This window comes from Ranitomeya imitator, chromosome 9 (genome assembly GCF_032444005.1).
Source record: "Ranitomeya imitator isolate aRanImi1 chromosome 9, aRanImi1.pri, whole genome shotgun sequence".
In the NCBI taxonomy this organism is placed as follows: Eukaryota; Metazoa; Chordata; class Amphibia; order Anura; family Dendrobatidae; genus Ranitomeya; species Ranitomeya imitator.
Window position 1 is genome coordinate 19,936,705 of NC_091290.1, and position 23,432 is coordinate 19,960,136.

The 23,432-nt window shown below is 41.6% G+C and overlaps 1 long non-coding RNA gene across 1 annotated transcript in view; it reads right to left on the reverse strand.

The window, feature by feature from the left end:
- Window positions 1-23,432, reverse strand: part of LOC138648728 (uncharacterized) — a 38,174-nt gene that overhangs the window by 14,008 nt on the left and 734 nt on the right. The gene's annotated exons all lie outside the window — the stretch shown is intronic.

Here is a 23,432-nt window from a genome sequence, read left to right on the forward strand (position 1 = left end):
AGACTTGGGTTTCACAATAGGTTAACATCCTCTCCATTATTCTGTGTTTGTAATACCTTTTATACTAGAAAGATGCCCAACCCTTTATAATCTAACACATAATCTCACCTGGCAGTCATACAGTACATAAAGTAAACCTGAATTTCCCTGCATCATGTAGTCCTAAAGGCATACTGTATATAGATATGGGGCCCCAAACAAACAGATCAGGCCCCCCTTCAGAATGGTCAGATCTGGTTACTCATACTACTACCAGTTCGTCAAGCTGTATTATGACAACTGGATTTATTAGGTCTACATGTAATTTACGTTATAAAAGTATTGTTTGTTGCATTTTTTTTTACAAGACATATGTCAAAGCATTGCTGTTTTTAGCAACTTCCAGATAAGCAGGTGGGACAAGAAATAGCAGGTGATCCCTACTGCTAGGACAAACTTTTAGTTCTCCTGTGGAAGTGCTTTCAACTGAAGGTCACCACTATGCTTTTGATATAGAGGATCAGGTGTAATGTATATATCCCTGTACAGCAATTCAGTTACAAAGGCTAGAAAATAATTGCAGTAATTAAAGATTAAATGAAGATTTTTGGCGGAGGACTCAGAGGCTATGCCTTTGTAGAACAAACAGCTGGATGAAACATCAAGTCCCTTATCGCTGTTGCTCGATTCTGCCAATGTTTGTTTTATGGTGTTAAATAATCAATTTCACAAGTCAGACTTTGTCCTTTCCTTTCTCATTTCCAAGCCAGGTGACACATACATGAAAGTCATTATAGATTTAGATACAGGGCTGCCTTTCGCTATACCTCATGCTGTGACTTTTAACTGTTAAAATCTGCAACCAAAATATTTTAAGTGGGCTCAATATAAAAACTAATATTTTGTTTTCAGCTAAATATATAAATAATTAAGAAAATAATAAATCTAAATTTTCAAAGTTTGGGATAAAGTTGTACCCATGGCGGTACCTCTGAAACTTAAAATTGATTTACTGCATTTATCTTTACGTTCTTGTTTGTAAAATAAACAAGTTGTTTAAATAAAAGTTATCCATCCATATTGCCTTGCAGTACCAAGGTATTGGATTTAGGTATGATAAAGACAACATCTGAAATAACTTTTGGAGTTTTTCTTATGTATCATGGGGGTGGGTTTCCTCTAAATTCTTCCATATCAATATAGTAATATGTTAACTAATTTTCTGAAAAAAAAAAAATGGCATTAATGTGTTTTCATGAAAAGTGCCATGTGCACATTCATACAGCTGTGAAGCTGGGTTCACAAGTTTCGGCACCAAGTAGGTATAGGTGAGACAAAGCTGGGGAGGCTTCTCCTAGTTTTGCCTCAGCAATCTTTAACTTAGTGATATAATTGTCTAATTTGCACTTATTTTAATGCTTCACATTGGTCAAAAGGCAATTTTTTTTTTTGTTGAGATATTTTAATTTTAACATGACTTCCCTACAGAAAGTCAGGGTTAGAAATCATATCAGTTTGTCTGATGAGGCTTAGACACTACATTGGTCTCTTTGCGGTCCCAGTAGAAAAAGTTGGATAAATCCTGTTCTATGCTATATGCATTTGTTTAATGTGAGTATACGGAGTATATTACATTAGCAATTGCAGCTTCGGTACTTTTGGCTGCACTGCAAAATAAAATGACGAAGTTTTGCATGGTTGTTGCAGTGAAATGCAAACTTTGCATGACTCCATGTCCTAACTGCATTGCGGTGCACACTGTTCCTATAGGCACAACCATCATATGACTTCAGATCTGCATGAATCCAATATGGAAGTGATGCCAAAGCCCTTAAAGAGTTATTTCCATAATGTGGTCTCAGTTTTCTGTACATACATAAATTAATCGGGTGTCAGTACAACCATTATTTTTAAATCTCAACAAATTTTTTTTTTCACCCCCAAATAATGATCTCCTTAGGCCTCTCTGTACCCTCCATTGCCGTTGGGTAGACCCTTCAATAGTTCTACTACTGCTGGTTGAGCATGTTTACATTCAACTAATGACTGTGTCTAATAAAACATCCAGTAGCCGATTTGTAGCACAGCTCAGCTATGCTATGATGAAGATCTTATTGATACCAGCTGCATTTGCATCTAACTACCCATTCTAATTCATGAAAAACAGATGCACCTAAGACCCTGTTTAACGAGACACCCACCAGACACTCTGACAGCATCCTCACAGCCACGATTTAGCAAAACTCAGCTATTCTATACTCAGCTCTGCTTTGTATTCAGTTATGAACATGATCATGCTCTGAAGATCCCCTTAAACCACCAGCAAGATGCAGAATTTGTAAATAGTAATGAATACATGTCAAATTGTGGGTCACAGTTACTAAACCCAAAAACTATCAATGGTCACCTCGTCCATATAAATAAAAATTGACCATTTTGAGTTTTATTTAGCTCTATCAGAAAGTTCATAAGGGGCAGAGTGAGGGCTCTGCAGCACTGAGGAGAAGCAGGGTGCTGCTGGGAAATATAGTTTTAGCAGAGTAAGAATAAGACCACCCATTAAGCTCTGTGAAATGGGATGAATGGAAGAACAAAAGGAGATGAAAAAAGACACAAAGGTACAAGAGGGAAACTTTATGTTTGGCTTGTACTGTAGATTAACAATAGTCATGATGATACTGTACTTTGTAAAAAAATATATTTTTTACCGGTATGTATTTCTGTTGTGGAAATAACACTGTTTTAATTAGCAGCCAATCAACAATTTTATGTGAAACTTTCCATAATAGTAATTAATAAATAAATAGTACATCATTCATTGAAATTCATAGTTGTAAAATTGTATAATTTCCCAAAACATTTTGTTTTCTTTTTAATGCAATTAATGTATACATTTTGCTTCCCTTTCAGTTCCGGCCTTTATATGAACCTTTTTTTTTTTGCTTTTATTTAGGTGTTTCTTATAAAGCCCAGGCGAGCATACCGGCGACTTTTTACTGGATTATTCGGCTCTGAACACCAGCAATTCACCCATTTCTGATGTTACACAGTCTGTTGAGAAATTCGCCCCAGGGCACAGCATACATGTGACCTGAGCGTGTCCCAGCAATGTGTTGTCTCGTATCCTCTCGTGACTTGCATTTTCCTGATCTTCACTCCCCCTCAACCCCGGGGCTTTTTACTCTTTACCTCCGACTTAAAATAAATCTGTCACCATAGGTAAATAGACAATGATGGAAAAGTATACAGTGTATACAACATGTCGAGTTAATGTACCAGCTCAAGCAGGCACATTCGTCAGGCAAATATTAGCCTTACATTGAATGGTGCCCCATGGTATGGCGCCATGTAGTGCACAGAACCTAAACTAAACACAGTAGAATTCCATTATTTATGGTGGTCACAAGCCTTAGGTACCAAGTCATCTAACCCTCCAGCCACGGTGGATGATGCATCAGGAGGAGAACAAATATGTTTGACTGACCCATTATCAAATTATCTTTTCCCATCAGTCTGTCCCACCGCCGCCCCTATAAATGGCGGGACGCTGATGCACAGGAAAGACGTTTTACTTGTGAGCGCCCTGACACGCTGACGCTTTATGATTCAAGAGTCGTACACCTCCATAGGAATTATCTCCTCCGTAATGACAGCGTTCAGAAATCCCTTTCATCCCACAGAACCTTCCTGATGCGGATACAGATGGGGCGGATGGGGCTGAGCGGCTTTGATCTTAAATCATTATAACAGACCTCAGCTCAGTGTAATAGAACAGCCGTGTCACCTGTAATAACCACGAAACACCTTCCAAAAAGCCGGAGAAACTCAACTACTTGTCTAGACAGATGTGTGTGGGCGCAAGTGTCATTAGCCTTCATGCTACAAATAAGTTTCTAGTATTGAGATATATATAGCTAACATACATTCAAATACATATATAAGTGTGTGAAAAAAATAATAAAAACAAATATATATATTAAAACATTGTAAAGTATGTATTTAATCAGAACTGAATCCTGCCTACTCATCAGATTTGCTGACGCAGGAGAAAGGTAAATCTGATAAGAGTTCTCATCAATAAAGCTACAACTTGTCATGGCAGGTGGGCACACATGAATTTTCCAATTTGTTTACCAAGTACTTTAATTTTATAAGTATGGTCTATATAGCAGTGATATTCTTGTACATAGGGGGCTGTATTATAGTAGTCATACACTTCAAATTTATGTTAAGGACCTATAACTCTGCCCTTCACCTCGCCAAACAGACCTACTTCACCACCCTGATCTCCTCACTAGCCAACAACCCCAAGAAACTTTTTGACACCTTTCACTCCCTCCTCAGGCCAAAAGCACAAGCCCCTATCACAGACATCTGTGCTGATGACCTGGCCTCCCACTTTATAGAGAAAATAGACAATATCCGTCAGGAAATCCGCTCCCAATCACCAAGTTCAGTGACTCCCATCCCTCCCTGCATCTCCCCTGGCTCACTCTCCACATTCGATACCATCACAGAAGAAGTCTCCAGGCTCCTCTCTTCTTCTCGTCCGACTACATGCTCTACTGACCCCATTCCCTCACATCTCCTCCAGTCTCTCTCTCCAGCCGTCACAACTCACCTAACTACAATCTTTAATCTCTCCCTCTCCTCTGGCATTTTCCCCTCCTCCTTCAAACACTCTATCATTACTCCATTACTAAAGAAACCCACCCTCGACCCATCCTGCACAAACAACTACAGACCAGTCTCCAATCTCCCCTTCATCTCTAAACTCTTGGAGCGCCTGATCTACTCCCGTCTTACCCGTTACCTCTCCACTCACTCCCTCCTAGACCCTTCACAGTCCGGTTTTCGCCCCCTACATTCGACTGAAACTGCACCATCAAAGTGACCAATGACCTTCTGATAGCAAAACGTAACGGTGACCACTCTCTGCTCATTCTTTGCGACCTTTCTGCAGCTTTCGACACTGTTGACCACCCTCTCCTACTCTCTAGGCTCCAGTCACTAGGCATTAAGGACACTGCTCTCTCCTGGTTCTCCTCCTATCTTTCTGACCGCTCCTTCAATGTTCTGTTCTCTGGCTCCACTTCAGCTCCTCTTCCTCTCACTGTCAGGGTTCCTCAGGGCTCAGTCCTTGGCCCCCTTCTCTTCTCCCTCTATACGGCCCCAATTGGACAGACCATCAGCAGATTTGGCTTTCAGTATCATCTTTATGCTGATGACACACAACTATACACGTCATCCCCTGACCTTACCCCCGCTGTACTACAGAACGCCACTGACTGTCTGTCTGCAGTCTCCAACATCATGTCTGCTCTCTATCTGAAACTCAACCTCTCCAAAACTGAACTTCTTCTGCTCCCCCCATCTACTAACCTCCCTATAGCTGACATTTCCCTCTACGTGGGTGGCACCATAATAACACCCCGGCAGCAGGCGCGCTGTCTGGGTGTTATGTTTGACTCCGATCTCTCCTTCACCTCCCATATACAATCTCTTGCCCGCTCGTGCCGCTTACACCTAAAGAACATCTATAGAATCCCCATCTTTCTCACCATGGAAACAGCAAAAACCCTCACTGTCGCCCTGATCCTCTCCCGCCTGGACTACTGCAACGCTCCATTAATTGGCCTCCCCCTCACTCGACTTTCCCCTCTCCAGTCCATCCTTAATGCAGCAGCCAGGGTTGTCCATCTGGCTAATCGTTTCTCGGACGCGTCCGCTCTTCGCGAGTCATTACACTGGCTGCCCATTCATTACAGGATACAATTCAAAGCACTTGTTCTCACCCACAAAGCTCTCCACAGTGTGGCACCCCCTTACATCTCCTCCCTCATTTGTCTATAGGCCTAACCGACCGCTGCGCTCTGCAAATGACTTTCGACTAACTTCTGCGCTAATCCGTACCTCCCACTCCTGACTCTAAGACTTCTCCCGTGCTGCGCCAATCCTCTGGAATGCTCTACCCCAAGAAATTAGGACCATCAACAATTTGCATAGTTATAAGCGCTCCCTCAAAACACATTTGTTCAGAGCGGCCTATCATGTTCTCTAATCAGTTATTTTGTTTGTGTGTAGCCCATTCACTACTTCCATCTATCCCCCACTCCCTGAAGATGGCTGGACCATCATTGTAAATACAAATTTTTTTTTTTATTAATGATCAGTATTGTACTATTCAGTCACAATGTGGTGGTAATATGTTGTCTAGTCCTGGTGTGGCTGTATTTGTTCCTTGTATGTGCTATTATTTGGTCACTATGTGGTGGAAATATGTGGTCTGGTCATGGTGGTATTTGTTCCTTGTATATGCTATTATTGATCACTGAGGTGGTAATATGTGGTCTGTACATTGTGTGCCTCTATTTGTTCCTTGTAGATAGTATTATAGGTCACTATGTGGTGATAATATGGTGTCTGGTCATGGTGTTGTGGTATTTGTCCCTTGTATGTGGTCATTTGAAAAATTGAAAAATAAATAAAAATATACCTAAATTGTATTGTATATTTTAACAAATGTTTAATAAGTTAGAGTAGGGTAGGGCCCAGCCAAAAGAGTCTACCTTGTCGTTGTGGCAGATTAAAAAAAACCTTTTGTCCAAAACAAAATCTGCTGTCTATGTGTGTGACCTGGGGATGAGAACTGTTAATGTGTGATTGGTGAGAAGTGGAGTTTTTCCAAGAGACAGCGGTGGGGCTGTGTACCAACTACAAGACTTCTCCCATGCTGCGCCAATCCTCTGGAATGCTCTATCCCAAGAAATTAGGACCATCCACAATTTGCATAGTTTTAGGCGCTCGCTCAAAACACATTTGTTTAGAGCAGCCTACCACGGTCACTAATCATACTCATTTTATGTTTGTGTGTGTAGCCCATTCACTATCCCCATCTATCCCCCACCCCCTGAAGATGGCTGGACCATCATTGTAAATACATCATTGTAAATACACACCTGGGCTTTGTATCTCCCCCTCTTCATTGTAGATTGTAAGCTCTCACGAGCAGGGCCGTTTTATTTCGCTTTAATTATTGTATTGTTAACGTTGTTACTTATGTCTGTTGTGTTTGATACTGTTAAACTGTAAAGCTGTAAAGCGCTGTGGAATATGTTGGCGCTATATAAATAAAGATTATTATTATTAGTTATATTCTTGTACACGGGCAGTATTATAGAAGTTATATTCTTTCTTGTACATAGAGACAGTATCGTAGTTATATTCTTGTACATAGGAGCAGTATTATAGTAGTTATATTCTTGTACATAGGGGCAGTATTATAGTAGTTATATTCTTGCACATAGGGGCAGTATTATAGCGGTTATATTCTTGTGCATAGGGGCAGTATTATAGTAGTTATATTCTTGCACATACAGGGCAGTATTATAGTAGTCATATTATTGTACATAGTGGTAGTATTATAGTAATTATATTCTTGTACATAGGAGCAGTATTATAGTAGTTATATTCTTGTGCATAGGGGCAGTATTATAGTAGTTATATTCTTGTACATAGGAGCAGTATTATAGTAGTTATATTCTTGTACATAGGAGCAGTATTATAGTAATTATATTCTTGTACATAGGAGCAGTATTATAGTAGTTATATTCTTGTGCATAGGGGCAGTATTATAGTAGTTATATTCTTGCACATACAGGGCAGTATTATAGTAGTCATATTCTTGTACATAGTGGTAGTATTATAGTAATTATATTCTTGTACATAGGAGCAGTATTATAGTAGTTATATTCTTGTGCATAGGGGCAGTATTATAGTAGTTATATTCTTGTACATAGGAGCAGTATTATAGTAGTTATATTCTTGTACATAGGAGCAGTATTATAGTAATTATATTCTTGTACATAGGAGCAGTATTATAGTAGTTATATTCTTGTACATAGGGGCAGTATTATAATAGTTATATTCTTGTACATACTGTACGATACGATACGATACACTTTATTGATCCCGTGGGAAATTATGGTATCACAGCAGCACGACTCAAATCATAAAAATCATAAAGGAATTACATAGTTGACATGACAGTGGAGTTGACAGAAGAACATTATACATTATTCATTAGAATAGGACATACACAACGAGTGAACTGAAATGTAGAGAAATAAGTAGACATTCACCTTGGTGGTTTAACCCTAGTGTTATTGTTGTACATTCCCATGGCAGTTGGCACAAACGATTTCCTATATTTTTCCTTCTTACACCTCAGAAGTATTAGCCGGTTGCTGAAGGTGCTCTTCTGTCTCATGAATAGCTCATATAATGGATGTGCATTATTGTTCATAATTGCCCTACACTTTTTCAGAGTTCTTTTCTCCACTACCTCCACAAAAGAGTCCAGATTACAGCCGACAGCAGAACTTGCCTTCTTAATAATCTTATTCAGCTTATTAGCATCAGAGGCCCGCACACTATTACCCCAGCATATGATTGCAAAAAAGATGGCACTTGCCACCACAGATTGGTAGAACATTTCTAACATTTTGCTGCACACATTAAAAGACCTCAGTTTCCTTAGGAAATACAATCTGCGCATCCCCTTCTTGTAGACAAACTCTGAGTGGCATCTCCAGTCCAGTTTGCTATCCAAATGGACCCCCAAATATTTGTAACTCTCCACCTGCTCTACCTCCTGACCAGCAATAGTGATCGGTAAGCATTCCATCTTTATCCTGCTATAGTTGGCCACCAACTCCTTGGTTTTCTTAACATTTAGTTGTAGATAGTTACCATTGCACCAATCCACGAAATTCGACACCACCCTTCTATATTCCTCATCCCCCTGATCTCCCCTAATGCATCCCACAACCACAGAGTCATCCGAAAATTTTTGAAGGTGGCAAAGTTCAGATTTATACTGAAAGTCTGAAGTATACAGTGTGAATAGAAAGGGCGCAAGCACCGTTCCCTGGGGGGCACCTACACTGCTCAATAATCTGCTTGACACCACTGCTCCCATCTGTACAAACTGTGGCCGATCTGATAGGTAGTCAGTTATCCAATTTCTCATCCCCTCCTCAACCTTCATATCAGTCATCTTTTTGTGTAGTAAAAGTGGCTGCAGGGAGTTAAATGCACTCGAGAAATCGAAGAACATCGCTCGCACCCTGGTTCCGTCAATCTCCAGAAATGAATGTACCCTATGTAACAGAGAAAGGATAGCATCATCCACCCCCAATCTATGTCGGTAAGCAAACTGAAGGGGATCGATAAAAGCGTTAACCCTCGGTCTTAAGTGAGCAAGCACTAATCTTTCCAAGGCCTTCATAGCGTGAGATGTTAAGGCTACAGGACGATAGTCATTTAGGGTTGCAGGAGAAGTCGTCTTGGGTACCGGCACCAGACAGGAAGTTTTCCATAACACTGGTACCCTCTGTGTTTGTAGACTTCCATTAAATAGGCGCTTAAAGACAGTACACAGCTGGTCTGCACAAACTTTAAGGACACGTGAGCGGAGTCCATCAGGTCCTGCAGCTTTACCAATGTTAAGTGACTTAAACTGCCTCCTCACATCATTTTCGGATACTCTAAAATTAGTCTGCTCATCCTCCAATATCGATGTTGCAGAATTTGCACCCAGTTCCCATCCACTATCAGTTTGTATTACACATGTACTGCTAAATCTGTTGAAATACTGATTCATCTCATTAGCCTTGTCCATTGTTCCTCGATCATTTTCAGGCCTCAGCTTAAGCCCAGTCAGTAATTTCATTCCTGACCAAACTTCTCTGGTATTATTGTGGGACAGTTTCTTTTCAAGTTTAATTCTGAAGGCTTCCTGGGCCTCCTTTATTTTATGCTTCTGTAGGAGGCAGTATTATAGTAGTTATATTCTTGTACATATGGGCAGTATTATAGTAGTTATATTCTTGTACATAGAGGCAGTGTTATTGCAGCATTATTTTTGTAGATAGAGGGATTATTATAGTAGAAGTAGGCCCACTAAATTCAGCTACAATTTTCAGTGCAGAGGTGGCCAAACATTTAGGGTCTTTGTTAGGACTGGGCAGCACTTGTTCATCAGACCAGTGGGAGTCTCAGCTGTCAGACCACAGCATTTCTAACTTTTATAACATTTGATAGTTCAAGGATCCTCTGTCTCACCATATTATTCATCTAATCATTGGTTTTATACCCCCTCCACCTTTGTCTTTTGAGGTTGACCGCATTAATATAGCCGTGCTTTGGAGATTCTTGTGATTTGAAGGAATGTGGTCACGTCTCAGTGGTGGACCCCCGTCGTGCTGGATAATTCATCCTTCAGCCTCGCATCCATCTCAGCATTACATTGTGATGAAAACTGAGCTTTTAATTGTTTTCTGTAGGTGTAGAGACAAATGCTGACAAATGTTTATCCAGGATGTGGGATTGTCCTCTTCCTGGAGCACAGCGATTGTTCACTTTAGCCGGTGAAGTCGCGGTGACAGCACAATATAGGATTTGTCCGTCAGGCTCACCGCTCACTGTCACATCATGTACAAACCACAAGTGGCATACTTGTGGCCACAGAAAATAGTTTCCCTTCCATTTATCTGTTCTGCACACAAATAGTTGGGACGGCTAAGACTGCAAGTATGCGGGAACACACGACCCACGCCCTGAGCCTGCAGTACATAAACTTTACATTTTTGGGTAAAATTAAAGGGAGCTTCCATTTTTGTGATTCTTCAAATTTAAGGGAGCAACTAAAGCACTTGGGACCCAATGCAACATTTATTATGAAACACTGAGGGTTGAAAAATGAACCCTGCACCCTCCTACAAAAATAAGGAGAGACACCTCATTTTGCTTCTGTTATGCACTTAACTGTCACTGTGATTATGGCTGCTGCAGCGCAGTAGTACACAACCTCCACCAGGTGGAGCAGGTGAAGGAAAACAGATACACTCACAGTGAAATCAGAGAGCAGCAGGCAGAAGCCACTAGGTGGCGAAAGAGTAGTCAGAAAAAGCCGGGTCAGCAACAGAGAGGGAACGAAGTACCAGAGGTCACAGCAATACAAGTGGTCAGAAACAAGCCAAAGAAGTCAGAGCCGATAGGGAGCAGGAAATCCAGAGACAAGACAGTCAAACAGGTCAGAGGACAAAGCCAAGTCAAATACCAAGGGGTCACAACACGGAGAGCAAGTACTACAACGAGCGAAGTCACAGGGGAACACAGGAACGGGACCTAGGTAAAAGGGTAGAAGACAAATCAGGGTATAACGGGTTAGCTGCTCAAATCAGAGACAGGAACTATAACTGACACAGCTTGCAGGTAACAGCGGACTGAAATAGCCAGAGAGATTCCAAAATGAGGCAAGGAAGATTAACCCCCACTTGACCATCCCAGGGAGAGAATAATCAAAAACAAACCCCGGACTGGATCATGACAGTGATGTTCATGAACGGATATGCCGCTTAGTTATTGTGTTATTCTGGGTCAGCATTGACCCTGTTGCGGTGGATATACCATGCAGTTCCAAAAATTTTACTTTTTGCTATGCATTTGCTATTATTTTGCATGTGCTTTTATTTTATGTTGCATTGTGCTTTGTTCCGCCTGCTCCTAGGATAGATACGACAGTGAAATTTGCTAACTGCAGCTTTGATTACACGTGATGTGTCATATAAGTAATGAGAGTGAGAGATAACATCTCACTGCTGATTACATGGGAGACATGCCCAAGAAATGTCTAATAGAAAATGTCTGAAGTAGCACTAGTAATAGAAGAGAGGATTTCGCACTATGTCCTTAATGTTAATGCGCACTGAGTTTTTGGTGGCATGGTTGGTTCACCGGGAAAAATTAACATCCTGAGAGCACAAAAGGCAGGAGGTTCCTTACAGGAGAGGTCAGACACACACAGATGGTACAGAGAGGCAGAGGAGGAGACGCTGAGCAGATCACAGAAACACCTGCCTTATAGCTAGATAGCAAGTGGGGGTGAGTAGTACTCAATGTTAGTGAGGGTCACAGAGAAGCATGAAGAAAATTGCAGAACATAGAAACTTGTACATCCAGCTGACATTGGAACTAAAAACAGTTGATCGGCGGGCAGGTGTCGGACCCCCATCGATCTGTTATTGATGACTAATCCTAAGGATGGGTCATCTGTATCAGAAGCCTGGACAGCCCCTTTAGTAGCTCCAGCACGGCCTCCCCATCTGGCATCCTAAACCTAAACCATACAAAGCAAAACTGAATTCCTGCTACACACTTGCTAACAATTTGATTTTTGCATGAAAAGGAAACAGGGAAACAAAAGGGAGCAGTTTTTTTTAAAATGTGTATAAATAGGCCTGTGCCCTGGCAGTTTTAGGGACATTTCATAGTGCAATGAAATGGGCTTAAAGGGTTTTTCCATTATGACAATATTGATGACCTATTCTTAGGATTCCAGGATCTAATCTGCAGTATTTGGCAGCGGCCACTACATGTTGGGCTGGAGCAAAAGAGCATCGGACCTACATATCCTGATTGAATAAATACTTATATGGTAATATGAATCCCTATAAACAGCATGTAAATGTAGAGCAGTAAATAGCAAATATAAGGGCTGATATAGGTGTTCATAGAGAGGTAGATAGGCTCACGGTAAACACTGCATGTGTACAGGTATCTTGAATACTGGTGATAAAATAATCATATTAAACTAACACACACAAAGTATGATACGAAGATGAACAGTGAATTGCCTGAGGCCATGTTGTGTAGGAAATGTGGTCTATGACAGCACCTCGACGCGCGTTTCACCACCTCTGCAGATAATGTGATTATTTTAACACCTCCTGCCGGAGCTGGTAATGGCTGATCCTTGGTGGTGCTGAGGATGCATCATCAATTTAATTGCAGAGGTTATCTAGGGGCTTAAAATGCATAGCAATGATGGAAGCCTAACCCCTGGAACTGATGCTGATCGCTTCCTTAAAGGGACAGCACCTCTCAGGAGAATAATGCGACCCATTTACAATTTGCATTGATTAATGCACATCAGCGAGTGGTTTGCTGCAACAGTTTTAAAGTTTCATCCCATTTTTCCCTAAGCAATGTGTAAACAGACCTTCCTAAAATACCGCAGTGTTCGAACTATAAGACGCTACGGACCATAAGACACATCCCAAATTTTCAAAAGAAAAATAGGGAAAAAAATGAATGCGTCAAATGAGGGTCCGTCTTACAGTCCGAATTATTCAGCTTACCTGAGGGGTAGGGTGTGATAGGGAGCGCTAGTGGAGCAAGGTCTTAGATTGTGTCCGGTGGTCTGGCTCATCCTAGGCTGGTGCAGCAGGCTTGGTGGTGCGAGGGCTCCGCCATTTCGTGAAAGCCCCCACACATCCATCCCATGCTGATGCGCGGCACTTTTACAGATGATCAGTGGTGCGGGGGCTCCGTCGGTGTTTTGTAAAAGGCCGGAGCACCTGCACTTCCATTGCTGTAATGATGAGTTGATCTTCATGAAAATGGCCGCCGGAGTGGCGCATGTGCAGAATAAGATCTCGGGAGCTCCAGCGTCCATTTTCATGATGATCAACTTCTTACCGGAATGGAAGTGCGGGGGCTCCGGCCTTTCACAAGAAGCCGGCGGAACCCCCGCACCACCGATCATCTGCCGAACTGCCGCACATCCTGGTAAGTGCATCCCGACCATAAGGCGCCCCTTCATTTTCCCCAAAAAATGTTTGGGAAAAAAGTGCGTCTTATGGTCCAAAAAATACGGTAATTATAGACTATAGTCCATTGGAAAAGCCAAAAAGATTAACTGGCGTATGAGTTGGTATACATGCAATTTGTAGGAGCTTGTTCACACTGTGGCCATAAAACAGAGAATGCCTAACGTAGGAAAAAAATGAACATATACCCATGCAATAGAGCATATAAATAAGATAGGGTATGTAGTACAATGTTTTAGACCAAATAAAGTGTAAAAGCCATCCCAACAGCGCCATGGTATACCCAGTCTGGATGTCCTATCCTCTAGTATTAAAACCTTACCATGTGTAAAAAATTGACCTCAATGTGAATAATGGCCGAGCAGGAGCGGGACCCAACTATGGACACCCAGCCATGCTATGTAAATGCAATGTCCAGCTCAAAGAAAGGGATGGCCGCACCCTTGTGTGAACTGAGTGCAAAAACCTAAATTTAACCCCCCCCCAAAAAAAATGAACTGGAGTATAAGTTGATATACATGCAGTATTTAGGAGCATGTTCACACTGGACATTACGCTTATATAGCTGCCCATTGCTTGGTGTCCACATTCGGGCACCATTCCTGCACTGAATGTCACCTACACACCTTTAAATAGGGAGAGCCAAATATATGGGGTGCACAAGAGATTTGCCTACAGCTTCACCATTTTTCGAGGGTATGAAAACGTTCCTATCCTGGTGACAACCTATTGCCAGGCTTTTTATGGTCGCGGCATAGATTTCTTAGCATCCTGATGGGCAATAAACGAGTGTCATCACCCCATAGCTTTTCTGATGAGGCGTTTAGGGAAGCTGATGGGGGTCTATGATGGAGGACGTACTATCCCCCAATGGAAGCGTAGAATATATTGATAATAAGTTGACATAAGGGGCTTTTACATTTATCGGGGATTTGATGGACTTCAGACCTAGATTTCCTAGTTAATTAGCCATCGGCTTCCTTGGCAGACTTCTCGCAGCCTGTGTGTACAGTGACTCCTTTGATTCTGCAGAGAATAATTATCCGGGGCGGACATCGGCTGCCTGTAGGGTGAGTCATCGCCCTCTAACACTGGAAAATATATCCTCAGTCATGGAGACGCGGCTGAATCACTTCTCCAAACAATTCACCGCGAATATATGGCCATAGGGAACATGTCAAATAAAAGACTGGTTTCTATGGAATCGATTTCAACAGAAACTTAGGATCTGTCCCTATCTGTCGGAGGGGAAACTAAACCAATACGTCCTCGGGGCAGGAACGGGGGGAAAAAAGCCGCACTGAGTCATATGAGTAACTTCTGTGCTCGGAGCCTGACGGGGCCCAATGGCCCCAATATCACACCATAAACAACAAATGGACATCAGGCTTAGGATTTTCCATTGCACCCCAGAAGTTTAAAGTTACTCCACAGCCAATAAATGGGGAAAAATCTTCGTCCAACACTGCAGCCTTTGTTTTCCGGTCATCATTTCAGCCTACAAGCCTGTGGGATTAGTATCTGCAGTGCATCCGTCATAGGCCACCTGAGATATTTATAGGAGGTTAGTAGGAAAAGTGGTCCCCAAACATCGTTATGCCTGTTAAATAACCAACAGAGCAGGTACTCGCTCTGTGCCAGCTCTCAACTTTTGCTTTTTTACCGGTTTTATATATCCATGACCCCCAAAATGCCCCCTACTCACAGCAGGATACCCCCAAAGTACATTTACCCAATCAATTTGCCTCAACAGTATCCCCACAAACACAGTATGATGACCCTACACTACCCCCAAAACAGTATGATGATCCTACACTACCCCAAACACAGTATGATGACCCTACACTACCCCCAACACAGTATGATGATCCTACAGTGCCCCCAACACAGTATGATGACCCTACACTACCCCAATACAGTATGATGACCCTACAGTGCCCCCAATACAGTATGATGACCCTACAGTGCCCCCAACACAGTATGATGATCCTACAGTGCCCCCAACACAGTATGATGATCCTACAGTGCCCCCAACTCAGTATGATGATCCTACAGTGCCCCCAATACAGTATGATGATCCTACAGTGCCCCCAACACAGTATGATGACCCTACAGTGCCCCCAACACAGTATGATGATCCTATAGTGCCCCCAACACAGTATGATGATCCTACAGTGCCCCCAACACAGTATGATGACCCTACACTGCCCCCAACACAGTATGATGATCCTACAGTGCCCCCAACACAGTATGATGACCCTACACTGCCCCCAACACAGTATGATGACCCTACAGTGCCCCCAACACAGTATGATGACCCTACACTACCCCCAAAACAGTATGATGATCCTACAGTGCCCCCAACACAGTATGATGACCCTACACTACCCCCAACACAGTATGATGACCCTACCGTGCCCCTAACACAGTATGATGATCCTACAGTGCCCCCAACACAGTATGATACTACAGTGCCCCAACACAGTATGATGATCCTACAGTGCCCCCAACACAGTATGATGACCCTACACTACCCCAACACAGTATGATGATCCTACAGTACCCCCAACACAGTATGATGATCCTACAGTGCCCCCAACACAGTATGATGATCCTACAGTGCCCCCAACACAGTATGATGACCCTACACTACCCCAATACAGTATGATGACCCTACAGTGCCCCCAATACAGTATGATGACCCTACAGTGCCCCCAACACAGTATGATGATCCTACAGTGCCCCCAACACAGTATGATGATCCTACAGTGCCCCCAACTCAGTATGATGATCCTACAGTGCCCCCAATACAGTATGATGATCCTACAGTGCCCCCAACACAGTATGATGACCCTACAGTGCCCCCAACACAGTATGATGATCCTACAGTGCCCCCAACACAGTATGATGATCCTACAGTGCCCCCAACACAGTATGATGACCCTACACTACCCCCAAAACAGTATGATGATCCTACAGTGCCCCAACACAGTATGGGGACCCTACAGTGCCCCCAACACAGTATGATGACCCTACACTACCCCCAACACAGTATGATGACCCTACCGTGCCCCTAACACAGTATGATGATCCTACAGTGCCCCCAACACAGTATGATACTACAGTGCCCCAACACAGTATGATGATCCTACAGTGCCCCCAACACAGTATGATACTACAGTGCCCCAACACAGTATGATGATCCTACAGTGCCCCCAACACAGTATGATGACCCTACACTACCCCAACACAGTATGATGATCCTACAGTGCCCCAACACAGTATGATGACCCTACAGGGCCCCCAACACAGTATGATGATCCTACAGTGCCCCCAACACAGTATGATGATCCTACAGTGTCCCCAACGCAGTATGATCCTACAGTACCCCCAACACAGTATGATGATCCTACAGTGCTCCCCTACAGTGCCCCCAATGCAGTATGATGACCCTACACTACCCCCAACACAGTATGACGATCCTACAGTGCCCCAACACAGTATGATGACCCTACAGGGCCCCCAACACAGTATGATGATCCTACAGTGCCCCCAATACAGTATGATGACCCTACACTATCCCCAACACAGTATGATGATCCTACACTACCCCAACACAGTATGATGATCCTACAGTGCCCCCAACACAGTATGATGATCCTACAGTGCCCCCAACGCAGTATGATGATCCTACACTACCCCAACACAGTATGATGATCCTACAGTGCCCCAACACAGTATGATGACCCTACAGGGCCCCCAACACAGTATGATGACCCTACAGGGCCCCCAACACAGTATGATGACCCTACAGGGCCCCCAACACAGTATGATGATCCTACAATGTCCCCAACACAGTATGATGACCCTACACTATCCCCAACACAGTATGATGATCCTACACTACCCCAACACAGTATGATCATCCTACACTACCCCAACACAGTATGATGATCCTACAGTGCCCCCAACACAGTATGATGATCCTACAGTGCCCCCAACGCAGTATGATGATCCTACAGTGCCCCCAACACAGTATGATGACCCTACAGTGCTCCCCTACAGTGCCCCCAACACAGTATGATGACCCTACAGGGCGCCCAACACAGTATGATGGTCCTACAATGTCCCCAACACAGTATGATGACCCTACACTATCCATAATACAGTATGATGATCCTACACTACCCCAACACAGTATGATGATCCTACACTACCCCAAAACAGTATGATGATCCTACAGTGCCCCCAACACAGTATGATGATCCTACAGTGCCCCCAACACAGTATGATGATCCTACAGTGCCCCCAACACAGTATGATAATCCTACAGTGCCCCAACACAGTATGACCCTACACTACCCCCAACACAGTATGATGATCCTACAGTGCCCCCAACACAGTATGACCCTACAGTGCCCCCAACGCACTATGATGACCCTACAGTGCCCCCAACGCACTATGATGATCCAACAGTGCCCCCACCACAGTATGGTGACCCTACAGTGCCCCCAACACAGTATGATGACCCTACAGGGCCCCCAACACAGTATGATGACCCTACAGTGCCCCTAACAAAGCATGATGACTCTACAGTGTCCCCAACACAGTATGATGTCAACATAGTTCCTACACACACCATGAAGCCCCTCATATAATATAATGCCTATACCGTTGCCCCACACACCATGACGCCCCTCATATAATATGATGACTCTACAGTTCCCCCACTCACACAGTTTGATGGCCCCCTATATACAGTATCTTAACATTCACAGCACCCCTAATAGTATGACATCCCCACACAAAGTATCATGGCCCCTTAAGCCCCCACACAGAGTATCTTAGAATCCACTGCTCTCACACACAATGTGAAGCCCCCAGAAGTACTGACAATAATTACAAAAAAACTATCACCTCGCTGTTGTTCCCTCTCTGCACTGATCCGCTCTGTGTAGCTCGTGGACTGAGGCTCCGTACAACAGGCGCAATATCCGTGAAATCATTGAGTGGAGACTCAGACACACAAAGCAAAAAAATTATTTGGGGGCCACTCATCTTAAAGAGAAAGCCCCCTTTAAAGTTGTCTTTTTTTCTATTAAAATATAAACAGTTGTCTCTCAGCGAGTGGGTAGTGACTATCTGCTATGATGTCTCCCATACCCATCACACACAGACATGAGGGACTCCTGCTTTCCTATCTCTATCTGGAGGACATCATACAGCAGTACTGACTAGTGTAGTGAATCCAGTGCTAAGGTGAGATAAAACCCTTACTAGAAACTAGCAGCACAGGTCTCTATGTCTCTCTGATTCTCACTCTGTTCCTCCCTCCCGTTTCCATAAACTTCAATAGGCAGCTGTAATATGATTTCTCCATAAACCTGCAGTCCATCTTGTCTTAATCAAGACTAACTTTAGCAGTTTCTTATAGGGAATAACGAATTCAGGATGCAGGGAGAGGAGAAAAAGTGGCTCCTAAGTGAAGAACGAAACTTTTTTTTTATTTTTTAATCACAGTAATTAAATGTTAATATTAACCGCTTGCATCAGTCACCACTAGGGGGAGCTCACTGCTCACACCATTGATTCAATCATAAAGTATGCCTTAAGCTCCTAAGCTCCCTCTAGTGGAGGGTGGAGGTAGACAAAATATAATATTTTTATATCAGAAAAATTGAGCTCTGACCTCTGCAAAGATTATTCAACGCCAAAGTTGTCCCTTTTCAGAAAATCTGAGATCCCAGATTTAGTTTGTCATAAAAAAAAAGCCATAGATGGCAAATTACCCCTTTATTTATTGTGTCAATCAGCCATCTGAGCAATAAAATAATAAAATATTCACATTTGCTGTCAGCCAATAAATGTATTTAAGAGGTTGAAATTTGGAAAAGGAAAGACAGAGAAGATCACAGAATCTCACGCTTTATAATGAAATATCCAGCCTGCAACGATCAAACCCTCTCTCAACAATTCCTGCCAATAATGTCCATTAATCACTGAATTGTTACGCTTCAGCTATCAAAGTTACATTCCTCTGACACTTTGTCAGTGTTACGTCATGATACATTGTATCCATGCAGCAAAACTGATTACAACATCAATCTAAACCATTGTTCCAAAGGGAGGTAAGGGCATATACAGAGGACTTGTGGTGGTATTAAAGATCCATGTGGCCCAGGAGGTACAGCAGAAATATCATCTTCCCACAAGATTTAGATGAAGGAGACAAATTCTGAATTTACAGATCTGTGAATAGAATGCCAGATTTGCAGTGAAGACTGACATATAAAGGGTTAGTTCAATGTTGGTAATTATCTCCCATCCACAGGATAGGTGAGGACTTGGTAATCGCTGATGGTCCCCACACTGATCCAATTGCCATCATCAGTTCATCATTACATGGTTTTGAGAGAAACTCCACTGGGAGCTTATTCCAAACATCTTGGAGACCTAACCCCAGATCTTCTGTGTATGAGGAATGTGCGGATCCTTCTGTCTCTTCCTGTGATCCCAGACAGACGGGATGATGTGAGATCGTGGCTCTGCGGGGGGCCGGATCATCACTTCCAGGACTCCTCGTTCTTCTTTACAGTGAATATCGTTCTTAATGACATTGGCTGGATATTGGGAGTCATTGACCTGTTGCAAAATATGTTTGGAGCCAATCAGACACCTCCCTTGATAGTGTTATATGATGGACCTCAACCGTCCAGCCAATGTCAAGAAGAACTATCTTTAGGACAAAGAACGATGAGTCCTGGAAGTGATGATCCGGCCCCTGCAGAGCCCTGATCTCACGTCATCCAGTCTGTCTGGGATCACAGGAAGAGACAGAACGATTTGTGCAAGAGTCATGTACACAGGATCAGGGGTCAGGTCTCCAAGATGTTTGGAACAACCTCTCTGCTGACATCTTTCAAAAAACTGTGCAGAGAAGAACTGATGAATACAAATGACGATCACACCAAATATTGATTTAATTTAGATTCCTCTTTTCTTGATTAACAGAAATCGATGACTTATCCTACTGTTAAAGTAGTGGACAAGCTTTTTAACCTACATATAAAGTGCCGAAAAACAAAATAAAGATGGGAACACCAGAATTGCTGTTTTTTTTTGCATGTGGAAAATTCCCCGCCCACCCGCCAGAAAAAAATGTAATGAAAAGCTATAAAAACAATATGTACCTCAAAATGTATTCAATGAAAACATATAGTTTTCCTAGTAAAAAAAAAATCAAACAAAAAACCTCTTGCACATCTTCGTTGATGGCGAAAAAAAAATAGATTATGCGTCTGAGAAAATGGTGACAGCAAGCAATTTTTTTTCTTTGTTTTTTTACAAACGTTCTGAAGTTTTGTTTTTTTCAACTACTAAAATAATTATAAAAAAAATTAAGTTTCATCGTTAATAAATATTTAATAATATTACAATTCTAAACACCTATTAAAAAATAAAGAAATGTAAAAATTCTGGCCATAAAAGTCAAATCTATAAAAATATAAAATTGTTTAACCCCGTACGTTTAGCCCCTAAAATATGAATAAAAAAATCTATACAAGTTTTGGTATCGCAGACACAAAAGAGAATGTTGGAATTGTGTCTTTCACCATATCACAACACTGCGTATTTTTTTAATTTTGTTTTATTTATTTTTTTAAGTACAACTTTTCTTGCAAAAAACAAGCCCTTGTACCTCTATTGTGATATTAACAAAAAAAGTCAACGGTCTTGGAAGTAGGGGAAGGAAAAATGAGAGAGCAAAAACAAAAATAAGACCCAATCCTTAAGGGGTTAAGAAACTTTCAGGAACTTTTCTTGTAGGTGGCAATTTTATTTAAAGGGACTTTCCAGAACAAAAAAAAAAAATAAAGATGATTCATACAAAGAAAAGCTTAACTATTTTGTCAAACTTTGTGCTTTCATTTTTCACAATGTACAAGACTTCTGCTTCTTCTCAGTGAATATGAACATTTTTGTTTTACATCTTGAAGCTGAAAATATCTACTAACTTAACCCTGCTGTTGTCTTCTCCTATTTTGAACTTTGGTATTTTTGGGGGTGTTAAAGATGCGGTTCTGAAACTTGTGGTTGATTGACTTAAATGAGGATGGGTCGGTCGGCCACGGGTTTCAGAGCCGCATCTTGAATATTTTAAAGAATATTGAAGTTCAAGGTCGGTCGTTTTTGACCGAAGACAACAGCAGGGTTAATATTTCTTGCAGCTGATGGTTGGCTACAATGTATCCAGCCTAGAGATTCTTTTTTTGGTGATCTCTCATACCTTTTTTTTAAGTCACTTTTCATTTTTGTCTTGTGGTTTATGTTGATGCTTTTTGCTCCAAATTTTTCAAAAATTTTACGTCTTTTTAAAAAGTTGTAATTGATGAATCGGACGAAATCATCTGTAAACCCCAAACACCGCCTACAGTGACAAACATAAAAAAAAGACCACATCAAATAGACGTTAAAAAGAAGCAAATCAGAAGAAGAATAAGTTCCAAATTACAAAAAAAAATAGCAAAAAACACCAAAAACGAGACAAAAAGAAAGAACAAAAACAATAATGAAATCGGGTCTAACTTTTTTTTCTTGCTTTGTGTTCACTTAAATTTATAATCCTGGCATTTTTGGGAAAAAGATGACCCCATGGTTGCCACATTCCTTCTCTTGTATATACACCCTGGTCAAAAACATCAATTTGTTAAGACCAATGAATCGTATGACACATTCTCATAATAAAATGTCTTCATTGTGTCACTTTGAAGAGATTTCATCAATTTTCAGGAAATGACTCAATTCTAACAAACAAAACTTTATTAGCCGGACACAGGACCCTCCACTGTTTGTTATAAGTGCGCCGGAATTGCAAGGAATGAGGTCTACATAAAATCTGTTCCTAAGGACTGAATCACTCGTGACGTCGTGTTGATACAAACAGTCTGAGCGGATGTTTACCTGTGTTTACGCTAAACGGCGAACGTTATATGCGCAACTATATACAGGTCTCATGCTGCGATTACTGGATTATTCAGTGAAAGATGGAAGTAAAAAAATAATTTCCGGCATAAAAAAGTGACATTTTTTTAACATATTTTTGACAATTTACTTCCAATAAAAAACACTGTAACCAGAATAAAGAGAAAGAAACTACAAATGATACTTCAACATGGGGCAATTAAAGTCTACCACAAACCCCAGACTATGTGGTGTACTAATGTCAGTGTAATAAATAATACAGTAATAATCTTATAATACTGCTACTATGTGAAAGAATATAACTGGTATAATACTGCCTCTATATACAAGAATATAACTACTATAATACTGCTCCTATGTACAAGAACATAACTACTATAATACTGCTCCTATGTACAAGAATATAACTACTATAATACTGCCCCTATGTACAAGAATATAACTACTATAATACTGCCACTATGTACAAGAATATTACTACTATAATACTGCCCCCTATGTACAAGAATATAACTGCTATAACACTGCCCCCTATGTACAAGAATATAACTGCTATAACACTGCCCCTATGTACAAGAATATAACTACTATAATACTGCCCCTATGTACAAGAATATAACTACTATTATACTGCCCCTATGTACAAGAATATAACTACTATAATACCGCCCCTATGTACAAGAATATAACTACTATAATACTGCTCCCTATGTACAAGAATATAACTACTATAATACTGCCTCTATGTACAAGAATATAACTACTATAATACTGCTCCCTATGTACAAGAATATAACT